This window comes from Marmota monax, unplaced genomic scaffold, assembly GCF_021218885.2.
Source record: "Marmota monax isolate L192 unplaced genomic scaffold, Marmota_monax_Labrador192_F-V1.1 WCK01_AAM20220418_F8-fsc00061, whole genome shotgun sequence".
In the NCBI taxonomy this organism is placed as follows: domain Eukaryota; kingdom Metazoa; phylum Chordata; class Mammalia; order Rodentia; family Sciuridae; genus Marmota; species Marmota monax.
In genome coordinates, this window is record NW_026695230.1 from 12,684,729 (window position 1) to 12,710,213 (window position 25,485).

General features: G+C 43.4%; 1 protein-coding gene across 11 annotated transcripts in view; it reads right to left on the reverse strand.

The window, feature by feature from the left end:
- Bmal1 (basic helix-loop-helix ARNT like 1) overlaps positions 1-25,485 on the reverse strand; it is a 100,437-nt gene that overhangs the window by 54,086 nt on the left and 20,866 nt on the right. For all 11 annotated transcript variants that reach the window (XM_046438023.2, XM_046438021.2, XM_046438019.2 and 8 more), the window contains exon 2: positions 18,837-18,909. The gene's annotated coding sequence lies outside the window, so the exon portion shown is untranslated. The remainder of the gene's footprint in view (positions 1-18,836; positions 18,910-25,485) is intronic.

Genomic DNA, 25,485 nt, shown 5'->3' on the forward strand with positions numbered 1-25,485 from the left:
TTGCTCAAAATATTCTATAAATAAGAGAAGCCCTGCCCTATAGTGCACTGTAAACACCCACAGACACTCAGAGCCAAATTCTTCCAATTATGACCCTGTGCCTGTTGCCAAGCTACTGCAAGGACCTACTTGAAAGGCAGCCATCTAGGCCACTTCCTGATTAAGCTGCCCTGTAGCAAGGAACCAAGGCCTGCTGCTTTGGCATCGTATCTAGTCTCAAATAATTGTCCCATGTTCTTGAAATTAAGGCTTTTCCTTGTGATAGAATTACAATTCAGAGGTTAGTGAAAAACTAACCACCTTGTCCATCTGTCTGGGTCATGTGTGTGTTTAAGATCTCGGGCTGTCACACGTTGAACTAAAATCTGGTAGAAGTGCATTTATGACCAGCTTCTCTAATTGTGTTGCACGAATCAAGGTCAAACAAAAGTAGGTCAACTATCGACATGATAGGTGAGTTGGATGCAGCCTGCCCTTCTAAATAGCTTCTGCACAAAACAGCTTGGGTTACCACTGCTCAAAGCAGCAGGCTGAAACGGCTGTTTAAAAGTCCTTACCACACCTCAAGAGGGGAAATGTGGTTGGCATTGGGTGTTGGGTTTACAGCTCTTAGGATCAAATGCCAGTGCACAAGTTGAGACTGCCCATCCACCCAGCTTTTGTGTGGCCTCAACAAACCCTTAAAGAACTGCAAGCAGGTAATCAGGAGATTGCAGTGTGCCACATTCGAACTGAGAGAGAAATCACTTCCAGCTCCTTAGTAACCAGAATGCTCAAAGCAGCATTGAGCAAAATGGGTCCTGGCTAGAAACAAATCACTCTCCCTCCCAACAGGAGGCTCTTCATTCACTGTTGGCTTGCTGGGTGAGTAGTCCAAGAGGAGCACTCAAGATCTTCACAGGCCCTGAGACGTGACACACTCCAAGAACTCAACTCTGAATGGGAAGCCCCTTAGTGAATAAATACCCCCCCCCCCCAAAAGAGAACTGATGTGTATTGTGGAGTCAGATTTTTCCAAAATCAAAACTGGGACCAATATACTTGGGCAGCATTTTTAAAAGCAGGAGTCCTGGAATACTTGAAATGGGGAGGGGGACAAAGCATTGATCCTCTTCAGGGAGGTCCCTCCTGGCTTACCAATCTAAAGTGGTGTTTCCTATGACTCCTATATTACCCTGGACTTTAATTCCTTGATTACTGACATGATCTCGTGCACTTGGGTCTGCTCTGATTAGAATGTGAGCATCAGAAGAACAGAAATTCTGTCTTGTTCTTGACTTATTTCCAGAGCCACTGAAACAGTCTCTGGCTCTTAGCAGGTGCTCAGTAGGTGCCCATGAAGAAACTCATCCATGCCAGACCTCTGGGGCAATGTACAGACATGTTTTCTCCACCTCACTGCAGTGCTATGAGGTGAAACTATTGGAACTCCCATCTTATGAGAAAAATCAGGGCTCAGAAAGGGTGTGTATTTTACCCAGCATTGGGCATCTAATAACTGATGAAGCTGGAATTCAAACTAGACATTAAGAGTATTAATCCTGGCTTTGTAATGAACATCCATTGCTCTTATAATTCAGAAAAGGCAAAGAAGAAAACCTTTGGAGGAAAATTTGTTCATCATGAAGAGCTTTGTAGTCAGATACAGTAGCACACGTCTGTAATCCCAGCAATTCAGAAGGCTGAGGCAGGAGGATAGTAAGGCTAGCCTCAGTAACTTAGTGAGGCCCTAAGCGACTTAGCGAGACCCTGTTTCAAAATAAAAAATAGAAAGGGCTGAGGAGGTGACTCAGTGGTAAAGCATCCCTGGGTTCAACCCCCAGCACCAAATAAATAATAAAGAAATAAAGAGCTTTGTATCAAATGATCTATTTTACATAATATATTCAGTTTCTACAATAAAAATCTAGCCCCATCTCCTATGGAAAGTACTGGCACCCTAGCAGAGCAAAAGAAAGGATTCTGGGGCCTTCTTTTATGGGGCAATAACATTTGTTATTGCTGTTACTGTTAGAAAAAGCAGGCATATTCCATGGTTCAATGGAAAGGTTCTAAGGAGAGACCTATGAACAAGTTTGAGATTGAGGAATTAAGGTGCTTTGAATCTGTCTTCTCCAAAACCTATACCTTGAAAACTGGAAGAATGGAAGGAAGGAAGGAAGGAATGAACGAACGAACAAACGAACAAAGGGCAGGGTATGGTGGTGCACACCTGTAATCCCAGCAGCTTGGGAGGCTGAGGCAGGAGGATTGCAAGTTCAAAGGCAGCTTCAGCAACTTAGCAAGACCTTAAGCAATTTAGCAAGACACTGTCTCAAAATAACCAACAAACAAAAAAGGACTGGGAATATGGTTAAGCACCCCCGGGTTCAATCCCTGGTGAGAGAGAGAGAGAGAGAGAGAGAGAGAGAGAGAGAGAGAGAGAGGGAGGGAGGGAGGGAGGGAGAGACAGCATACTCTTTTTAAAATTAAGATTTCAAAAATGTGTAAATTAGAAAGCAGATATTTATATTTATCTGAATTGAGAACATTAAATTCTGTGGAAGCTAAGTTTATCCCCCTTTATAATCTATAAATCCAAATAACAGTCCTTTCAGTCTGACGTTTGGGGCCAAAAAACTCTACTCCATCTCTCTGGTAGATGCAGGCTATGGCTTAAGTTTATGTGCAAGTCAGCAGGTGCATCTCATCCAAATGGCCAGGGAACTTCTACTGTGTGAATACATTTCTCAAATATGAGAAATAAACACAAATGGAAAATATTATCAATCAAACGGGTATTTCTAAATGCTACTGGGATACCTGACAGCCCTCAGCTACCAGCATCCTACAGAAATGTGAAGTGCTGCATGATTGCGAATGAGAAGCAGCACGAGGACAAAAGGGCACATAACCTAACTTTCAGGATCAGAAATTTTCATCTGTGATCCCTGGGGGGAATTTCAGGGTAAATATTTCATGACAAGGGTTGGGCTTGTGAGTATTTGTCATGTGCATTTTTCCTGGGGAGAGGATCTATAAATTTCTCCAGACTCACAGAGATCTGTGACCCCCAAAAACTAGAAGCATCTACCAACCCTTTCTGCTGCTGTTCCTGTTTTATTTAGGGTGTCAGCTACATAGCTACACAGGAAGACCCCTGGCTTTGACTGTAAACAAGTTGGTGTTGACAGAGAAAATGGTCAAAGCTCTTGCGCAGATAGTCAGCAACTGGAAACTGCTCAGCCAGAGAATGAAAAGAGGCATTTAGCTAAAGGGAACTGAGAAACTGCTGGGCTTTAGCTTGAGCCGGTAGCCTTGAGAGGGAAAAATAGCTTGATCAGAAAAGAACAGGGAGCCAACTTGGGGACCAGAGAGTCTTAGGCAAGAGGAACTTGTGAGCAACAGTATGAGACAGGAAAAAGAATACAGGCTTTGGAACCAGGCAGGGCTCCACCTAAATCCTAGCCATGTGGCCCAGAGACAGTGATGGTGATGATAACGACAATGACAATGACAACTGTATCTGCAATATGCCGTTATTTACTGACAGCATGATGTCTAACACACAGTAATCAAGCACTTAGGTACTTACAAAATAGCATATGCTATTTCATTTAATTTTCACAGCAGCTCTATAAACTCTCTCTATATTATCTCCACTTTCTAGATCTGGAAAAAGAAAGTTAAAGAGATTAAGTGGCATTCCCAAGGACCACAGCTAGTTGGGACTCAACCTGGGTCTGCTCAGCTCTAAGTCCATACTGTTAACTACTCAGCTCTACTGCATTGCCCAGCCTCAGCTTCCTCGTCTGTGGAAGGAAGGAAGGAAGGAAGGAAGGAAGGAAGGAAGGAAGGAAGGAAGGAAGGAAGGAAGGAAGGAAGGAAAGTAATCCTCACTGCTGCAGACTTGTAGCAACTAGACAGAACACATGTGAAGGGTGCCCAGCACACAGGAAGCTCTCCAATACAGCTGCTCCTGTCTTCCCTATATCACAGGGACCTCTGGAAGGGAGAGGAGAGGTGGGAGGTGAGCATCTGATATACAGAAGGTACAGCATTTCACTTCACAGGACTCAGGAAATATCACTGGCATCTGGACCAAGGCTTAAGAGACTGGGATGATAAACCCCCCATTAGGCACACAGAGGAACACTTCAGCAAGGTGGGTAAGAATGTATTTACTCAGAGGCAAAAGGATTTTCATGAAAACTTGGAAAGGATTAAATTATAAGAAGGAGGAATAATTCAAGTCCGGAAAGTAAGTCTCAAAAAAGCAGCACCAGACAGCATGGCCACGCCCAGACCAGGAGTGTGTGCGCACCCATGGCCTGACTGCCTGGGACTGCAGGGGGCAAGGCTTGCTTCTGGGCATGTTAAGAGAAGCAGATGTTGAATCCCTGGTTATCAGTGAGCCTGGCCTGGAACCTGGGCAGAGACTGAAAAAAAAAAAAAAAAAGAAAAGAAAGGAGGAAAAGAAAACAGGGATAATTTGTTACAGCAAGTCAGCTCTGGAGTCAAATATGGAGAAATGTAGCCGCTACAAGAAAGAACTCCTTCATGTGAAGATCAAGGGGCCTATCTGCAGGAGGAAGAGCCACACTCATTGATTCCACCACTTTGACCCCACTCTTCTTGAAAGATCGAGTGGGGGAGGCTGCAGGGCAGCTCCCAGTGCTCCTTGGAGCACCAATAGCACTGCACAGACATGCACCCCAGGGCTTATGTTTGCTTGTGAGAAAAGCGTCCCAAGTAGGGCCAGCTTAGCCCTCCTGCTGTTTTTATAAAGGAATCACTACACCAAGTTATACTAAGAGGTCTTCAGGTCCTATCATCTTCCCCCTCATCTCTCCTGTAGCACAGGCTCGGCATCAATTTCCTAGACCATTTTAACAGCCTCTCAAGTAGTTCTGCTGCCTCGCTCCCACAGACCAGCCCCCGCACTGCCACCAGCTGGCTTTCTAAAATAAAAGTGCTGACCACGTCACTCACCTCCTGAGAGATGTCTACTAGATTTGCAATGCCTATGGAATAAATCCCAAAGTCTTAGCTTGCACGCAGGCATGCGCTAACTCATTCATTTGTTCATCACCCATCTAATGTTTCATGATCACCATCTATGTGCCACGCTCAGTTTCAGGCTCTGGAGTGGTGTGTGCAATGGATAAGACCAGGCCCCTCCTTGTGGATTTACATCCAAGTGAAGTTAAACAGTGAACAAGAGGACAGGTATATAATATAAAGTCAGGTAGTGATGGGTGCTAGTGAAGAAAAATAAAGCACGGCAAAAGAACAGAGTGTTTGCTGAGGTTGGCGACAGAGGGGTGCTTCTGGTAGACAGGTGAGAGATAGCACTTAAGCAGACCAGAGTGGAGTGAGGGTAAGCCAGGCAAAGATGTGCGGGAAAGAGCAATGAAGGCTGAGGAGAGCAAGCGCAAAGGCCCAGGGCAAGAAAGAGGAGCAGCAAGAAAGGCAGAGTGGCTGAAGTGGAGTAAGCAAAGCAGCGAGTGCTGACAGAGAAACAGAGACGTGAAGGGGGCTGGCAGCCATAGCCAGAAGTTCAGAATCTACTCCAAGGATGCCAGGAAGCCACTAGAGTTCTGAGGAAGAAAGTGATAAGCACTTCTCTTCTTTGGAAAAGCTGGCTTCGCCTTTTGGGGAATGAGGCCAGAGGGAAGTGGAGAGACCCACCGAGAGCAAGAGGTTGATATGAGGTGGAGAGGAGCGGTAGCTTTTGGGGTGTGCTGTGAAGGGAGTGTCGTCAAGAATTGCACTCAGGCAGCGTGGGGGAATGAAGGAAGAGCAGTATCACTGACGAGGCCTTCATTTCGGGCCTGGGTGGTGTCACATAAGATGGGGAAAATTGTGGAGCAGAAAGGTTATTTTTTCTTTTTAAGAACAAATTAAGAGTTCTGCTTAGGTATGTTGGGTCTGCGTTCCCGTGACACCTGGCAGTATAGCTGTGAAGTGGGCAGTGGGTTTGTGAGTTGAGGGCTCAAGAAGAAGGCTCAGGCTGGGGCTTGTCAGTGTATGGGTGACCACCATAGTGGCAACTTGGGTTCCACCGCTTGGCCCCCACTGCAGACATGTAACAAGTTGTCACCTTTTACCAGGACTCTGGCCTCTATCCTGTGGTCCCTTCTGCTTGGAGTGCTCTTCTTGGACTTCTACAGCTGGCAGAATGCTCCTCATCTTTAACACTCACTCAAAAATCATCTTTTCTCTATAAGGCTCTCTCTGACTCCCTAAAAGACAGTCAGAGTCCCCTTCTCTTCTCTCATAGCAGCCTAGTGCATATCTCCGTGATGGCGCAGCCCATGTGCCACCTGAGCCACTTACCCCTTTCCTGCCTAGGGCAGTGGCTGTAAGCCTAGCCTATGTCACCTAACATGAAGCCTGCGCATGGCCAACGTAACTAAATGAATGGAGTCGTCCTCTCTGCAAAGAGGAACGAAAGAAATGACATATGTGCAAACTGACTCACACTGCAGCTGCTGTCTGCAAGGGAAAAAAGGTGAAAAAAAAAAAGTAAGGCGCCGTCCACACTGAGGCACTAATGAAGCTCAATGGGGTAGAATGACATCTTCCCTGGAGGAGCTGCTTAACAATAAAAAAGAGCTTCGAGAATCTAAGAGTTGAGCAGATATCTCAGGGCATGATGGGACATCATGAGCTCTGCATCTGATGCAGGTGTTTCGGGTTTGAACTACAGAAACACCCACTGAGTGCAAAACCAACACGCCAGGAGTCAGAGGCAGAGAGAAGGAAGCCGGCATCCTTTCTCATTTAATCTGGAGAGCAATCTAGGAAGCAGGGCCTATCAGCCCTCCTTCACAGATGAGGACAAGGAGTACCAGAGAGGAAGGTGATTCACCCAAGTTCACAGAGTTGGGAAATACAGATTCACAGCCAGGTCCACCAGTCACCAACATCTGCATTCATTCAACACATTCCAAAGCCTCACTCCATGACACAGGGTCCTCTAGCGTGCAAGATCCTGTGGACCATGAGGTCCCAGACTGCACCACAGAAACATGGTTCTGGTGAGGGGCTGTGATTTGCCCATGGTTACTGAGATGTCACCAGAAGAACAGAGGCTTGGAACACTGGCTGCATTCTTTTAATGGGCAGAGACAAAGCAAAGCATACCATTTTAACAGTCTGACCTGTCTGCTAACAAATATCTTACAAATAAAAGTGAGAGGAAAGGGAAATAGTGTTTTTTGTTTGTTTGTTTGTTAACTATGATGCTGTGTGATTCAGGTAACTAGGCAGCCGTCACTGCACCTAGTGGATTACAAAACCAACAGCATGGATCACACTGACCGATGGATGGAAGTTCTCTCATGCACTTACACAAAGGTTTGTTGCCCACCTACTGTGTGCAGGACACTCAGCAAGGCAGCAAAGGATAAGAAAAAGAGTCCTGGAATTGAACTGTGGCTCCCTGACTTACGACTGTGTAATAAGTATATTAACCTAAGCCTCAGTTTCCTCATCTATCCAAAAGAACGCATGGCCCATTTCACAAAGCTGTTCTGATGTCCTGAGGACTAAGTGGGATGACATATATGCCTGGCATGCAGCAAACATCTAATGCAGCAAACATCTAATCATCACTGAACAAGCAAAGAACTTATGTATACTGTAGAAAAAGGAATGGAAAAAAGAGCTATATCCAAGCTCTTGTAAAGTCTTAGTAGGAGAAAATAGCATCCTCTGAGGACTTAGTGGAAGCATAAAGAAATTCTTTAAGAAATTTTTAGTTGCTGAGTATTTTAAGGCGGGGTAGGAGAAGGGAAAAGCAGAGTGAGAGAAAAAGGAAAGTGAAAAGAGAAGAGCTGAATTTGAATATATCAGTGTGTTGGCAAGAGTCAAAAGAAGTTAACATGTATATAAAAAAGAATGTTACTGCTGGTGGCGCAGGAGGCTGAGGCAGGAGAATTGTGAGTTCAAGGTCAGTCTCAGCAATTTAGCAATGCCCTAAGCAACTCAGCAAGACCCAGTCTCTAAATAAAATATAAAAAAGGGCTGGAGATGTGGCTCTGAGGTTAAGCGCCCCTGGCTTCAATCCCCAGTACAACAAAACAAAACAAAACAACAACAACAACAAAAAACACCCAACAAAACAAAAAAAAAAAAAAAAGAAAAAACAAAACAAAAACAATGTTCCTTTATCACTGATGGATAGAACTACCTCTTAGTTATTTATGGTTTATTTTCTCTGCGCAACATCCCCTCTTTGCTTGATGATCTTTTCCACCCTACCCTATCTAGAGGATTAATGTTTTCCTATTAATCAATTCCTATTATTGTGCTCTCTACACTGTCTCTGCCTTTTGGGCTTTCTCTATGAAATACTGAGCTCCTGAGAATATGAATTGAGTACTCAAGGGGTAACCTTCCTCTCACCCCAAGAGACCTCGCCAGTAGCCACCAGCTTAGAGAATCCCCAGAGAAGAAAGAACCTTCTCTGTACTTCAGGAAGTTGAGACAGGACTCACACTATAGAGTGTTAATTCTGTGGTGAACATCTGAAACACCCCTTTTCAAATATAAACATTCCTCCAGTTGCTCCTGTGGTAGAAATACTGTCCCTATTTTGTAGAAGGGAGCACTGAGGCTCAGAGAGGTGAGGTCACCAACAGAAGGGTCACGCTGCTAGTGAAAATGATGAAGTCAGGATTTGAACCAGGGTCTGACTCCAAATCCCTTTCCTCTGGACCAGAATGCCCAGTGTGGTTCGAACAAAGCTGATAGCACCCAGAAGATCAAATCTACTGCAGCCTCATAAAGAAGGTTAGTTCTGAGGAGCTGTGGCTAAACAAAGGGCAAACACCATCTCAGAGAAGCAGACAGAAGGCCTCCAGAGAAGATGGAATTCAAAATGTCACATGCAGTTAGTGATGAAGGAACCATCTCTCATCTGTCCTTTCTGTGGAAAAGCAGAAAGCCTAGGCCAGGAGCTCTCAGTCATGTGAGATCAGTAAGGGCCTCTGACCAAGAATTTTCAGATCCTTCCTGAAAGCTTTGAAAACATGAACGTAAATGTTAGCATTTCTAGGAGAAAGCTGCAAACAAAAGTGGCCACAGGAAGTCTGGAAACATCACTTCCCTTTCTTTTCCCCATCACCAGCTCAGTAAAGGAGACTTTGTCTCGGCCACACAGCACTACTTGTGAGTCCCTGCTCTCCAGGTCTCTTGTGCCTAACGTCTGGCCCTCCCAGGTCCTTTCCAATGATGACTCTGCTGAGGTGCTGATGGCTCAGGCCTTGTTGGGAAGGATCAGTCAGATCCGTGATGGTAGGAAAATGGAAGCCATGATTTGGCTATTATTCTTCCAAAGTCTACTTGGCATAAATGGTATCCTTAGGTAATTAATAATTGATTACAACATTTATGAAACATTTTTGTCACCTTGCAGGATGATAACCATCACTAATGTGAAGATATGAAATCATTTAGTTAAATCCACCAATTCATATATTTTGAATGTTTCTCTAAGACAAATAATGTCATTTTATGGCATATTTGTGAGTTTTAAAACTTTCTTTTTGTGTATGTTTTGAAGCCACAATAGTCCTGGGAATTGGCACAGCCTTTCTGGAGGGTGATTTAGCAATATTGATTCAAATTTTAAATGGTAGGTGGATTAAGCCAAAAGCCCCTCTTCTAGGATCTATATCATAGAAAATCTTGTGCAAAAAAGTTCACAGGTATGTGCAAAAATTTCTACAACAGACATGGCTGTGATGGCAAAAGATCAGAAACAACTTAAGTGTCTACCAATACTGGGATGATTAAATAAACTTAAAATACATCTACAACTGGAGTACAACTGTAAAAAAAAATACACATTTACATATCAATTTGGAAATATCAATATAAAAATTTAAAGTTGTAAAAAGAAAGTTACAGAATAGTATGCATAGATTCCATTTTTATAAAAAAGTAAAACCATGTATGTTAGGGATAAGGGCAGAGTGTAAGTTGGGGAACAGGAGCATGTCCAGAAATATATAAACAACAAAGTCTTGAAAGTGGTTAGCTTTGGGGAATATTTGAAAATGGGGGTCACAGAAGGCTTTCTTGTTTAGTTAACACATTTCAGAGTTGTTTGAATTGTTATAGCATGTTCAAGAAATATAAAAATATAATTATCAGTTCTTAAGAGCTCATGGAAAAATGACAATTTTTAAAGACTTCCCCTGGAGTGAGCCCGTTGGAAGCTGCTCTACCCTCTGAGCATGACAGCAGGCTGCTCTCTGGCTGGAAGGGGTTCCAGTCTGTCTAAGGAAACACTGCAGAAGGAAAAGAGAATCTCACATCCCTCACCTACTTCCATTTTGCCAAATTATAACTAATTTAATGAGAATGTAAAAAAAAATAACTGTCTAATATTTTTCAAAATCACATTGGATTAAAGCAATTCACTTTGTTTACAACCTCCCTTAAACAGTGGCTATCAACATTTATATTCTGCATTATCCAACATTTTGTGTTGACATAAAAGCCTTAATAAAGATTAAAGAATTCCTAATGATGAAATTCCATTAAATTGGATTTAGTAGGAGAAAGGTAACCCTACTAAATCCAAGAAAGCCTAAAATACTGCGGCAACTTGGGTTATCATATGAATGATAACTTAACATGTAAAATAACTTTCCTATCTGTGATCAAAGTTGCTGATGAAAATAATGTGAAACATTATGCACAGTAGCTTAGGGGCTATAAACTCAATTACCCACAGGCCATGCCATCATGCAAGGCACAAAGAGACTGTGCAGGGCAAAGGCAGAGGGAACCACTCTTCAATGTGGCCACAGGAAGATAGACCCAGAGATGCCAGACTGATCAATCTCCCATGAAGAGCTATGAACCTGGATTTTTACACAAAACCTACCAATTTTTTAAATGTTAGCTGCTAATTCAGAGGTTGTAGAACACATGAACACTGAACAAAATACATCTGCAGACCAGATGCATCCCATCAATGGGGTGTTCTCAACCTGAGCCTGAGGGTATCTACTTTTTCTTAAATAACGAATTTTGTTTCATTTTACTCTTAGAAAGATGGGGTAGGACAGGGAAATGTCCAGTCTTACACGGAGAGAAGAAAGAAGAAAGTCAAGCAATTGTTCTTAAGAAAATATTTCTAAGATACTTGTGAAAACAATGGTAGCAATCTATGTTACATTTGGAAGAAAACTGTTTACACTTATTTACCTATACCAGGCACACAACTTAGTGTATTTATTTTGTGTGTGTGTGTGTATGGGGGTGGGGATGGTCATAGTATTTTTATTTGTAATAGGCAAAAACTGGAATCAATTCAAATGTCCAACAGCAAATGGCACCCTACTGTGACAGCAGAAATTTTCAGTTCCAGAGTAAAGAGTAACTCAGGCCACTGCTCCCAACTTGCTGACAATGAACCTATAAAAACTTACTATTACCCATTAAATGTTTATCATAAAAATCTTTAAATAATAGCATCAACCACTGCAGTGTTCTTCTCTGCCAGGTGCTGTCCAGGCATTTGGCACCCTGGATCACCAATGTGGGTCACACAGCCACTGGGAAAGATTCCAACAAAGGCCTGTCTGACAAACCTCCCTCAGCAACAAAAAAGAAAAACAACAGAGAACTTAGACTCAACATCATAAAATTGGGATTATCCATTTTTTCCAAAGCCAAAACAACAACAGATATATATTTGTGCTAATAATATCTGGACATAATCTGTGATTCACAAAGCTCTTCCCTTATCTGCCATCTCACTTACTCACTAGGCCTTTTAACTGTGCATCCTAAGCTTTATCTCTTGTCCAGTCTTACATTATTACCAACAATAATACTTTTAAAAACAATAGCGATGACAACAGATACTAGGTATTTGGTATTTTCTACATGTCAGGCACGGTGCTAAGCACATTTTCATTTCCTTCAAACAAAAACTTAATAAAGGTCATTCCTCCTATTTCATTTGCAGATGAGGACCCCCAGAGCTTAGAGAGCCTGGTGATGTGCCTTGGGCCCTGTGCTGGTGTCTATAGCTGATGTTCTGAAGTGGATCTGCCTCCAGAACCAAGTGCCCTTTGAAGGAGATGTCTCGGGGGCATCTGTGCTTTAAGCCCATCTTAGTTTGTTGCTGGCAAATGTCCTTAGGGCCTAGCTAACATTCCTTCCCCCATTGTCCACTTTCCCCACTTGGTCAGAAGCCATTTTTAAGTTTTTATTTTTCCCACTCAAAAACAGGGTGAGTCATTTGGAGCTCAGCCAGGCTGCCCTTAGAGGGCCCTGGTGGCCTGGTGAGGTGCCCTGGGAAACCTGGCTCCCCCTGCTGCCCAGTCCCTGCCCAGCTGTCTGGAGTCTAGAGAGGGTTTTCACATCATTGTGATCTAAACAGTCACAGGGATCTGATAGGCACAAAAAGCTGGTGAAGAGGTCACTGAGATACCAAAGTCAGGAGTGGGGTGAGGAAAGGTGTTCTTGGATTGGGAGAGGAGAAAATATTTATTTAGCCAAGAGCTATTATATTTCTATTATCCCTAGTGGCACATTAGAGAAGGAAATACAGCAAGGTGATAAATGATGCAAGTAAAAACATCATGCAAGATAAACACACAAACACCTACACACTGCATCGTGGAGCAACTGCTCCTAAGGAAATTACTTCTGGTTCTCCCTTACCCCTTCGGTAGAGACCTGAGCCCTGGATGTCCAGATAACTGCCCTGCCACAGAGACCACAGGCCAGGGCTGGTCTGATCTTGACAGGCTCTGGAAGGACAAGGATGGCAGGTACAAAGGTCATTATGACCCGCCACTGTCAGTCATCCTCAGAGTGTGTGAAAGTCCAGATACCAGAGGAGGAGCAGCTGGCTCTGTCCTGGGAGACAAAGGGTCCATTTCCTTACAGATGGGCAACAAGGGGCTTGCAGGGTAGTGAAAAGGGCAAAGGGAGTGGGAAGAAAGGACAGAGCCCACCATGGCACAGATGTTTCCTTACCATTGCGAGCCCTGATGCAGGAACCAAGTGAGGCTGAGGGTTAATCCCCAGGCACACATTCACGAGAGTCCAAGAAGTGGGGGTCTGGGGTGGCTCTTCTATGGCCATTGCCTAGACTCCCATGATAAAAGAGCATGGGTGCGTGGGTGGTTCCCTAAGGCTGTCAGTCAACCCTGTGGGGCACCTACTTAGAGTCATGGGTACTCTTATCATCCCAGGACTTACAGGGGCTGCCAGCAGGGAACAAACATTCTTTAATAACCACACAAATAAATGCAAATATAAGATGACCTTTGTGATGAGCGCTAGGGATGTGCAGGAGGACAGGCTGCTGGGATGTGTGGCAGAGGGTCTTTAGGGTATGAGTGAAGATCATGCACCTGTAGGCCAGCACCTGGGACCAGCCCCTGATTTGCCAGAGATTTCATTGGGTGGGGCCCTTGTCTTCTCATATGGTGTCTTTGTGATAATAACAACACTCCTCCACCCACCATCATCTACCAAACCCCTAATATGAAGTAGTTAACCACCAAGCACTTTGACAGTAAGCATTCCACCAGCAGCAGGTAATCATGTTGGGAAGGTGAGGCTGAGACCCGGACTTCCTATCAGGGAAGTCAAGGGAGGCTACCACCAAATCAGCTGAGATCTGAGGGGTAATCAGGTATGAGCCAGGCAAACCCGGAAAAAGATTTCTATGCAGAGGAAACAGCTGTGGGAAGTCCCTTGCAAGGGAAGGCAGCATCAGAAGAATTTCCAGGCAAGAAAAGCTGGGCTCCTAGTCAGCAGGACCCTCCATATGAGATGAGTCTTTTGGAAGGCCTTCCCAGCTTACTGTAAGCCCCTGAATAAAAGCCGTGATCTTGGCACAAGTTCTGTTGCAGAACAGGAAGTGAAGGAGACAACCAAGATGAATGCTTCCAATGAAAATGTGAATTTATTTTCCACAATCTTGGTGTATGTGCTAGCTCCCATGGGAAATGAGGACACTGACCAAGGGATCCCTGGATCAGAACCCCTTCCTACTCATGCTACTCCTCAGTGCACATTCACTGTGGACTTTAAAAGGTTCCAAACAAAGATAAAGATGCCCTTGGTGTCCCCCACCTCAGAGGACAACTAGGAATCCTAATCCTCCAGCCCAAACTGCATTCTATGTTGGGGGCAGGGAGGGGGGGTCTATCAGAGATTGATAAGAATTAATATTTTAGCTAATTTAGGAAATCTTGGATTTGTCTAAAACCAAGGCAGGTGGACCTCATTCCTGAGAATTCCTTGATGGATTATTTTTCATTTTGAATTGCAATTATTATTCTATCAACATAGAAGCAATAAATAAATAAATAAAATTTTAAGAAGTCAGAGGCAAAGAATATAGGGAAGTGACATTCCAGAGGTCTCAGCATGCTGGGAGACACAACAGGTAGCCACAAGCACAAATGTAGAATGACCTGCCCTGCCCTCAAAGATGAGAAGAGGTTTAGCCCCATCAAACTCAATGGCCACTGAACTTCCAAATCCAAGTGTATCTGATTGCATTTTAAATCTGTTGTTTGGCTGTACAAACAGACTTTGCTATCTTCACTCTTTCAACAAATACTTCCTGAGCCAGGTGCACTAGGCTGGCACTGGGAATAGAGAGATTGTGTGTGTGTGTGTGTGTGTGTGTGTGTGTTTTCTCCATTCTTAAGAAGCTCAGTTTACTGAGAATTACAGATAAGAAAGTCAACAGCTACACTGATAAGTGCTTTGTAACAGCCCTGCAGGGTGTTCTGGGAGGCAGGAGGAAGGTCATCTCCAGGTTGTGGGAGGAGTATACAGGAGAGCTGGAGGAAAATGGAACTCAGTCACCTAGATGAGGAGCAGGGGTCAGGTGGTTCCCAGGAGAGGACCTAGCACTGGCAAAGCCACCAGAGCTGATGGCTGTTGGTGGCTGGGCTGAAGCTGGAAATGTGGGTTAGGGAAAAAGTGGAATGAGGAAGGTGGCCAAAAGCCAGGTTATAAAAAAGCTCACAGAAGGGGATTTGGCTTTTATTCTGTAAGAACCGGAGCCCTTAGAGAGTCTTAAATAGAAGAAAACCATGATGAGATAGGTGAGTTAGAAACAACATGTTGACAAGAGTGTGTGGTGGAATGAAGGAGGATAAAGATGGGCAGGATGACCAATGGAGGAGCTACTGTAAAAAAACAAACAAAAAACAAACAACAACAAATATATATATAATACATGAATATATATATATATATATATATATATATATGTGTATATGAGTGTGTATATATCTATATATCTTCAAATAATGAATCCTAAACAAAGGAGTTGGGGGAGAAAAGAAAAATGACTCCAAAAAATCAGAAGAAGGACTTTTCAGGACATAGTACTCAGTGGAATATGACAGACGGGGGGAAGGACAAGTCATGGATGATTCCTGAAGTAGAGTCAACTGAAGGGGCACAGACCAAGGCCAGCACCTTGGGGAGCAAGGCAGAGGGGGCACTTAGGGTAGGGCAGGGAGGAGACTGAGGTGCGGGTCCTGGGTGAGGTTCTGACTCTGAGGCAGGCCAGTGAGGCTGCAGGGCAGAGAGAGCAATTGATGAGTTCACCCAGGAAACACCAGGGAGGACCTAAGAGGGACCAAGCTAAGGACAAAGAAGACAGAACAGGCCAAGCAAGCCTCAGAGGTCAGGGTCTATGAGGTTGGAGGAGAACCAGAAGACAGCAGATCAAGCCACACAGGAAGGCCAGAGATGAGGCCTCAGGGGGGAGCCCTGTTTGGAGGGAACAGTTGGAAAAAAGGAAAAGTTGAGGGCTCAGCTGAGAAAGCTGTAGTCACTCCAGAGGTTCCTGTTTCCTCCAACATGCGTGCTGCTGTCTGGCTCCACTGGTCAGAGAGGCCTTTCCTGACCACCTCCCAGCTCCATGGGTCTCATTGCTCTCCACCCCACACCAACTCCTCTGGCCCCCGTGGGGTGGGCTTGAGGTCACATTACACATCTCATCTACCTAGGGTGTCTGCCTCCTGACAACAGACCTGGTCCTGTGTCACCTCTGCAACTGCGGAACTGAGAGCAGTGCCTGGCACACAAAGGCTGAGCACCGAGTCCTAAGTTACCTGATTCATTAGAAGCAACAGATAAATTAGTGAACGTACACACTCCATGTTCAATTCTGCTCTAGGCACTAGGGATGCAGTGAGACCACCTAACAAGACCTTGCCTCTGAGGCTTGAAGTTGGAGATGAGCTTAGAAAAACAGCAAGTATTTAAACAAACAAACAAACAAAAAACCACATTGCAATTGCCATAGAGTTAGGGTTGGAATCTGCCTCTCAAGCCTTCTAACGACATTTGCTGTCCAAGCCCATCTTCCACTTTCACCAAATTGAAGGACATTTTGGCTTCTTTCACCCTTTAAAAGACTCTTAGGATGTGGAAACACCCACTATGGCCTCTCAATTTTTAACCTGAAGAGCTCGATCTACCTCTACGTAAGTGGGAGGAGATATTCCAGACTTAGGTGACATAAAACAGGGAATGCCATAAACCAGGGGTCATATAGAACTATGTTCAAATCCCTGTGACCTTGGGCCAGTTATTCAACCTCTTAATGACTTGATTTCCTTACTGCTGAAATGGGAACACTAAATCTCCCATCATAGGTCATTGTAAAGATGAAATAAAATGACACACACAGAGCACTTAGCACTGTACTTGGTACACAACGAGTGTTTTATCAACAGTGCCGCAACAGTTAACCTACTATACCAACAGTTAACACATTGCTTTTACTGTTAGGTATCCAACTGCTGAATTCAAAAACTACTTAGAATTCAAACCACAGAATGTACCCTTGAAAAACTCAGCACAAATTGATACATCATTGAATGACTTGATGAATTGTCTCAAATCCCCTGTACTTTTAAGTACTCTACAGTAAGAAGTTTTATATGAATTTTTGGTCCACTCCATTGTTTCCTCCAGTTTGTGTAAATGCAACTATTTACCCAACAGATCACATCTTGTCTCATGGCAAAAGTCCAAACATGGGCCAAATTCCATGGTGCAAGTTGTAGCAGAGTTATGAACACCACACCTCAAAGGGAGCCTTAAGAACACAATCACAAGCCCAGTGTACACACAAACTCCAAACATAGCTTGGCTCCAAAGAAGGCAATAAGAACTGGTCACAGCATGTTCTGCCTGCCTCCAAAGGGAAGAAATGTCACTCTGACATGCAAACACTTAAATCTTACATGTCTACCTTCTTTGACTTCCCCAATCTCCATGAGTGGTATATTTTAGAAATATCTCCATTCTTTATCTCTCAGTGATGTCTGACCCCATGCAAGCTGGCTTCTTCCCCTCTCATGACATGACAGTCCTCAAGGCACAAATTCAGCACTTTTCCTTCAGATCCCTTCTGTCTGGTCTCTGTTGTCCCAACCTCTTTCATTCCTGGGACTCTCTCCTCCAGGGCCTCTGGGTCTCTTCCACCCTCTTCCTCCCATCCTGAAGTTATGCACATTTCCCCAGAGTCAGCCTTCTGCTCATCTTGGAGACAATTTATTTAAAACTATGGCTTCCATCTGAATATCCAGACTTCACCTTCTCAGTCTAGGCTTCAATCCTGCATTTGTGGTTATCTACTGGACATTCCCTATGGATCAATCCTGATATCCTGAATTCAACACATCTAAAGCCAGATGCATCTACCACCCCTTTCCAACCCCAACATCCACACTTCTGTCAACGATACCATTGTGAACCCAACTAAATTTAAATTTTCATCTTCTTTGACTCCTGTCTTTAAAAAGATTGAAAATGTGATTGGTTGCTCCTTGACAACATCTCTTCTATAGTTCATTTAATCTCATTACTATTAGCCATATGTCCTCATGTAGGGATTGCTGCTATTGCTTTCTAACAGATCCCCATGCCTCTTGCCCAGCTACCAAGTGAATGTTTCTAAAACATCACCTCAGTTGTTTTACTTCTTTGCTCAAAATAACTTAGATGGGTTCCTACTGCCTTCAGGATAAAGTCTAAGTGCCTTAGCCTGGCACTCAGGGTCTAGAAAGGAGTTGACAAACTACAGCATGCAGGCCAAACCCAGACCACCATCTGATTCTCTAAAGTTTTGCTGGAATGAACTCATACCCATTCATTTACATATCATCTATGGCTGCTTTCATTCCACTAAAGCAGAGCTGAATAGCTATAACAGGAAGCCAGAAATATTTAGCATATGGTTCTTTATAAAAAAAAAAATATATATATATATATATATATATATATATATATATATATATATATATATATATATAGAGAGAGAGAGAGAGAGAGAGAGAGAGAGAGAGAGAGAGAGACAGACTGTGGGCTAGAGTAATCATATGCCAGTAGATCCTGCCAAAGTCCTTGCCCATGACTCCTTTGCATGAAGCTTTTGCTCCTTTGGGTCCATCGCTGAGCTCACTTTCTTCATGTCCTACACACATGTTCTCAAGCTCTGAAAATTTTAACCCACTCTTCCCTGGATATTTTCCAAACTACTTTTATTTTCAAAACAAAACCAAAGCTCTGCCTCTCTATGACGACAACTGTATTTGTCCCTTGTAACCCTGGATTATCCTTACCTCCAGCCTCCCTCTCTGCATCTACCACAGAAACCTACAGAAAGATTCCATTTCTCCTGTGTATACTTTTCACCTATTCTATAGGTTTCTCTAGGGTTCAGGCTTGGGAACTTCTGTAGAGCACCTACCTGCTAATGATACCTGCCTTGCCTTTCATGCCAAATTGCAATTCTCAATCGCATAATTTGGTAAGAAGGGATCAAACAAACTTACCAATGAAGGCCTAGGATTCCACATTTGAGTAGTCGAGGTTGGATCCAAAAGCATACACTCTAGCCCACACCACCTAAAAGCCAATGAAATAGAAAGTTTAGCTTTTAAAGAAAATATTTAGACATTTTCTTTACATTCACAATGTGCATTAAGTTTTGAATGACCATTCTCCTAGGGTGCCCATGTTTGTTTCTTTGCCTAGAAAAATCCCTACTTATTCTTCAAATTTATTACATAGTTGTTCCATGGAAGCCTCCTGGGTGTCCCAGGCAGGCCAAGTAGCCCCTCTTCTCAATTCCCATTGAACTCTGGTAACACACGTGGTAAAACACATGGCATAATTTCTTGTTTAGAAATGAGGGTCTCTAGATTATAGACTTTCCAAGACAAGGGGCCTGTTTAATTCACCCAACCCCTTATCCCTACTGTCCAGAATACCAAAGGCATTTAAATGGTCCTCAATAAGTATTTGTTTTAAAAAAAAAAAAAGTGGAAAAATAACCTACTCAATTCATTATTAACACATGCTTGGGTAGCTAAGCTTCTGTTAGGCCACAATTTTCACCACAGAAATGCATGCAGGTCTCAATCCTGTTGCTTTAAATAGGCAACAGTTTACCAGGAAGGATTAAAGAGATCACTCTAAACACACACCTTTTTAATGACACTCCCCTGGGCAGAAACCTTCAGAGGCTCCCAGAATCTAAGGTCAGCCCAACTCCATAGCCAGAATACCAGGCCTGCACCAACTGGCCTGCCCTGACTTTGCAGCCTCACCTGGCCTGGGTTCCCCAGGGGACCCTACCACCAGACAGGTAGAACTGGGAATCAGTCTCCAAACACACAGTCCCCTCTCAGCATTCCCTCTAGTTGGATGTCTTCTCCACTTTCCTCCACACTATCTCCATCTACTGATCCCATTCATTTCAAACATCATATCCCAAATCAAGTTCGTGGTTGCGGGGAGGGAAGAAAAGTGCATTTTTCCTTGCCAATTTTTTATTGTGGCAAAATACACATAACATAAAATTTATAATCATAACCATTTTAAGGGTCAGTTTGGTGGCATTAAGTACAATTGTATTATTATACCATTACTACCACCATCTACCTCCAGAATTCTTCATCTACAAAATAGAAACTCTATATCCATTAAATAATAACTCTTTCCCAAATAAGTCCCTGGCACCCAATAAATTTTAGTAAAATGAATGAATAAATGAATACATAAGTAAATCTGACTCAATCCTCTCCACAGAAGTATTATCTTCTTCTGCACAATTCCCATGGTACAATCTTCACATTTCACATCTTGGATTTATTTTGATGAATTCTAAATGTGTTTTTTTTTCACAATTATATTCTTCTTCAGGGCAGGACCTATGACTTTAATAATAGGCTTAGATCCAAAAGCATGCACTTGGCCTGTCCTCCACGTTGCTGGATCCATTGGTCATGCCTTAATCCTCCTCACCTTGCAGGTATCGACACCAGTTAATTGTTCCCTCTTGCTTGGCCACTCTCTTGATTTCAAGGATAGCTTTCTCTCTTGGTTTTACACCCACCTCTCTGGCTGTTCCTCCTCACCTCACCTCCTGTTTTGGTTGCATCCCTCACTGTCACTCCCTTAGTAATCTCACATAGGTTCATGAATTCAAATATCACTTCCTTGCTGATGATCATGCTCACTCAGATTTCTCCTCAATCTGGACCTCTCTGAACTCCTGATTTGTACACTCAGCAGCCAGTGCCAACGACAGAAGTCAACAAAATAGGAACACTCTGAGACCACTTTAGGGACCTCAAATTTAACATGCTTGACACAGATCCCTGACCTCCCTCTAGACCTGTTCCTCACAGCATCTAGTTTGAAATACCTTTCTTCCCCCAGGACATAGGTTAGAAATTGCTCCTGTTTCCTCTCTTTCTCAATCCATATCCAATCATCACCCAAACTGATTTTTACATTCAAAATATGAACATTCCTCACCATTTCCACCATTACCAGCTTAGATTTTTGCAATCGTCTCCTAACTTAGGACCCTGCTTCTACCCTCAGTGTTGTTCCTACCTCTACCCACAGTCTATTCTTACTAGAGGAGGAAATCTGTTAAAACCTGAGTCACATCATGTCATTCTTTGCTTAAATTCCTTAAAAGCCTAAAGTAGAGCTATACCCTGGGGAAGCTGTGGGACTGTAGGTCTCCAGGGCAGTATCCTTCACTCATCTATCCACTTCTCCACGGCAGTCCTGACAGTACCTCCTTTTTCTGATTTCTCAAAGAATGAAAACTTTTTTAAATAACATTTTTTAATGGACACAATACCTTTTATTTTATTTGTTTATTTTTTATGTGGTGCTGAGGATTGAACCCAGTGCCTCACGCATGCTAGACAAGCACACTACCACTGAGCCACCACCCCAGCACCCCCCCCCCAATGAAAACTTTTAAAAGGAAGGAACATGCAAGCAGTCAGCCTCCCTTTCCAGTTAGGGAATCACAGCAAAGAAGGTATGTGGAATCTGCCACCACTAATAACTAGTTTTCAATGATAAGGCCAGCCTTCCAGAGAATATTTATTTACCCTCTTGGTGGAGGTGAGAACCTTTCTTAAGGCCATCTCCTTCCAGCCTCTGACTGGTCACCAAGTCAGGTTTTCCAAATTGTCTCCAGACCCCCACCCTCACCCCGTCAAGTCCCCATCACCGATGCTGTGGCTAGAGTAAAATGCAAATAGAAATACTCAGGACTAATAAGCTTAGATCTCAGAAGCTCTCCTTGGAGCCCCACTGGCAGTCTCCTAACCAGCCTGCCTACCTCCAGTCACTTATTTCCAACCAAAACCCCATATAGTGTCTGGAGTGATTAAAAAAAAAAAAAAAAACCTAACGTTGATCAAGTTCCCTATTTAAAATGCTACAAAGAGTTCCTGCATTGCTATAGGATAAATTCCTCAAAACCTATTACAGTAAGCCAAGGTAAAGTCTTCTTAATCTTCCCCAAATATATATATCTTCTGCCTTTTTCCTAAAAAGATTTCTTGCCCCAACAGATGGGCCTACAATCCAGCCCACATTAAAATACTTCCATCCCTGGCAGCAGTCACTGACCCAAAGGATAGGCACATCATCCAAGTGGGCCAATCACAGCCTTCCTCTAAAACTAATAGCTAGATGCACAGAAAGGAGCTCCCCTTCACTGGGATTCTAACTGAGCCTATAGGCAGCCATGTCTCACTGGTGCCAACACACAAAGAATAAAGGGGAAAAGGCCCAAAGACAGCTAGCAGTGTCATTTCCCATTTCCAAAGTCCTGCTTCTTTTGTGAACTCCTGTAGCATCCTTCCCAGTGATGGAACCAGTAACAACCCACTTATACCTTGGCTAGAAGGCAGGAATTTTTGCCTTTTTTTTTTCCTTTGCTGAATGCCCTAAGTCTAGGACAGTTCTCAGTATATTGTAGACAAGCATTTGTTGTTGAATAAATGAATGAATAAAACAAGCCCATGTACAAGAGGAAGTGAGGGGAAAGGGAAAAATAATACAAGGGGGACAAATGAATGACAGTAGAGGGGGTAGAGAGAGAAGAGAAGAGGGGAGGGGAGGGGAGGGGAGGGGAGGGGAGGGGGGATAGTAGAGGATAGGAAAGGCAGCAGAACACAACAGACACTAGTATGGCAATATGTAAATCAATGGATGTGTAACTGATGTGATTCTGCAATCTGTATATGGGGTAAAAATGGGAGTTCATAACCCGCTTGAATCAAAGTGTGAAATATGATATATCAAGAACTATGTAATGTTTTGAACAACCAACAATAAAAAATTAAAAAAAAAATAAATAAAAAATAATATAAAATAAAACAAGCCCATGGGCTCCAAGGTCAGAAAGACCTGGTTGAGACCCAGCTTTGGAATTTACTTGCTGCATAGTGTCTCTCTATTCCTTTAGGACTTGTTTTCTTTATCTGTAAAACTGGATAAATAATAGTAGCTACCTCATAGGGATTGGAAATAATTAAGGTCATGAACATAAATCCCTTCACACAGTTCCTGGTAACAGTCCAGACTCCCTGGATGCTAATGGCTATTGTTATCAACTCAAGGCCAGAGGACCAGACCAGGTTTCAGGCCCTGGCAGGGTCATCCGTAGGGTGACATTTCAAAGAAAGGAGTTGAATGGATATTTACGTGCATAAACTATTTCCAGAAGAAAATTGGCCAACACTTAGGTGGTGAGATTCAAGAGCTGCCTCAACGTTCTCTGTAAATTGCCAACGATCAGAGAAACACAACGAGGAGTGCTAGCAGGGGCGAGGAGAAGTGTGTGTGCAGTCTGCAGAAAAGCACCGCTGCTCAGAGAGCACCTCCCAAATGACGAGATACACTTTGTGCCTTTTAAGAAACAATTTTCACAGTGAAGCTCAAGAAGAGAGAGAGAGGCTTCTTACATCATGAGGACAAGGTAATAAGGCTATAAAAATGGAACTCAAATAAACCACACGCAGAGCCCACATGGGCCCAATTTTCCAGGAAAAATAGCGATTGCCACAGCACTCAGATGGGGGAAGTCACACTTGTGTCTCAGCACAGAAAACAGCTTTCAAAAGTCATTAGGCTGCAGAAAAGCCACCGGGTCTGCCAAATTAGCAGTGCCAGCTCTCACCTGCCCCCTCTGTCACACTTGCCTCTTTCCACAGATAAGAGGACAGGACAGTGATGCCCAATGGCTGTTCTTCTCCCTGAGTAAACAGCACCCATGTCAGGAGAGGCCCCCTGCCCTTCTCTCCTTGGCCCCAAACTCTCTGGGCTCACCTGCTGCAACTCTGCAGCCTGGGCCTTGCGGAGAGGCCCCCTCATGGCTCTTACTAACCTCCCTGTCCCACCTCTCCAATCCCTCTCATGGCCATTTCTGCCCCGTCTTTCAGCTCTACACCGTAAATGCTGACATTCTAAGCCTAGAAACATGGTATCTGTCCACTTTTCTGGTCTAGTGCCCATTCTTCCTCACATCAGAGGCAGGAGAGTTTCGTGGTTAGCAGCACAGATTCTGGAGCCACATAAATGGGGTCTAATCTTGGTTCTAACAGTGTGATCTTGACTGCTGATTAACCTCTACAAGTCTTAGCTTCTGTTTATAAAATGGAGATAATGATAGTGCTTCACTTGGGTCATTATATGGATTAAATGAATTAATACATATAAGGATTTAGAACTATGCCTGACACCCGTTACACCCCAATGGCTATTAGTACACATGCCCAACGTTTCCACCAAATCCCAACAGCCCCATGTCCTTCCTTCTCCATATCCTCTACTCAGAACTTTCAACTTTGCAGGGAATGTCCAGCCTCCATTTCAGTCTGTCCTTCAAGGTGTCAATAAAACCAACCACTTCCATAAAACTCTTCTCAATTCCCTTGCCCAAAATGAGATAGAATTTCTCCCTTTCCTCCCTTTCCTAACAGGATGGGCCTGGTGTCTGCCAGGGCCCCTTTCTTAATCTCCCTTAAATAATCATCAGCTGTAAACTTGTTTTGCCCTTCCCACTCCCAGATCATGAGTACCACAGGAACAAGGGGGCAATGTGTTCTTTCTCCCCAAATCTTTATGCCCTGCAACCTTATGTGGCATAAAGACTCAGTCAACATTTACTGGATTAAACTGAAATGCAAAGCCTAGAGCCACTTCATAAATAACCAGAGATTAAAACAACAGAAACAACAAAAACAGCAAATGAGCAGGTCAGAGGAGAGTTCCCTACATCCCAGAGCCTACACAGATCTCGGGTTCAAAACAGTACTGGGGGCTTAGTCAGTGACGACTGTTTGTCAGTTTTGCTCCAGTCATTTCCTAATGGTCACAAGAGCCAAATCCTTTCAGCGAGCCTGTGGACTGCCTCCACCGCTAATAGCACCTGACAAGCTCATTCTTGCTGAAGGAGATATGGTTTCTCCTCAGAAATGCTATTTATTATGCACTGTTTTAGGGCATTTCTTAAAAAATCCTTAAGAAGCAATCACTTTTTTTTTTAAAAAATTCATTATTGTTTTAATCAAAGCATCAGATGCAGGGATACCGAATTCCTCAATTTTCACAGGTAGATTGCTCCTGCAGAGGATTTATTGACTTGCTTCCCCACTTAACAAATACATTATGAATTTCTCGTATATACCCAGCTTTTCACTTATTCCCAATTTCACATTACTGTTACCCTGCTTCTTCATTCATGAAAAATACAACAAAGATGGTCTCCAGCATTTGAAATAAATTTAGTGCATCTTCACAACATTCCTCTTGCAAAAAGAAAATCATCTGATTCTCTATTGAATCTTGGGCCATTGCCATTAGCTAGATAAATGCCGACTTAATAAAATGATTCCATAATACACAGAGATGGCTTAATGTAGCATTAGCTGGAAGAGCAAAAATTAGAAGCCATGTAAAAGCTCCATAACAAGTTCATGGCTTATTGAAGACATTTCCTTGACTGAATACTAGGCAGCCATCTCAAATGAGCGTGGGGAAAACTAGGGGGCCTTGTAGGAAAAGGCTGAGGGTAAACAGAGTGAACAGGATGGAAACTGCAGGATCCATGCACTCATGCCATCAGGGCTGCCTCAACTGGGGCAGGTTAGGCCCGGGCTT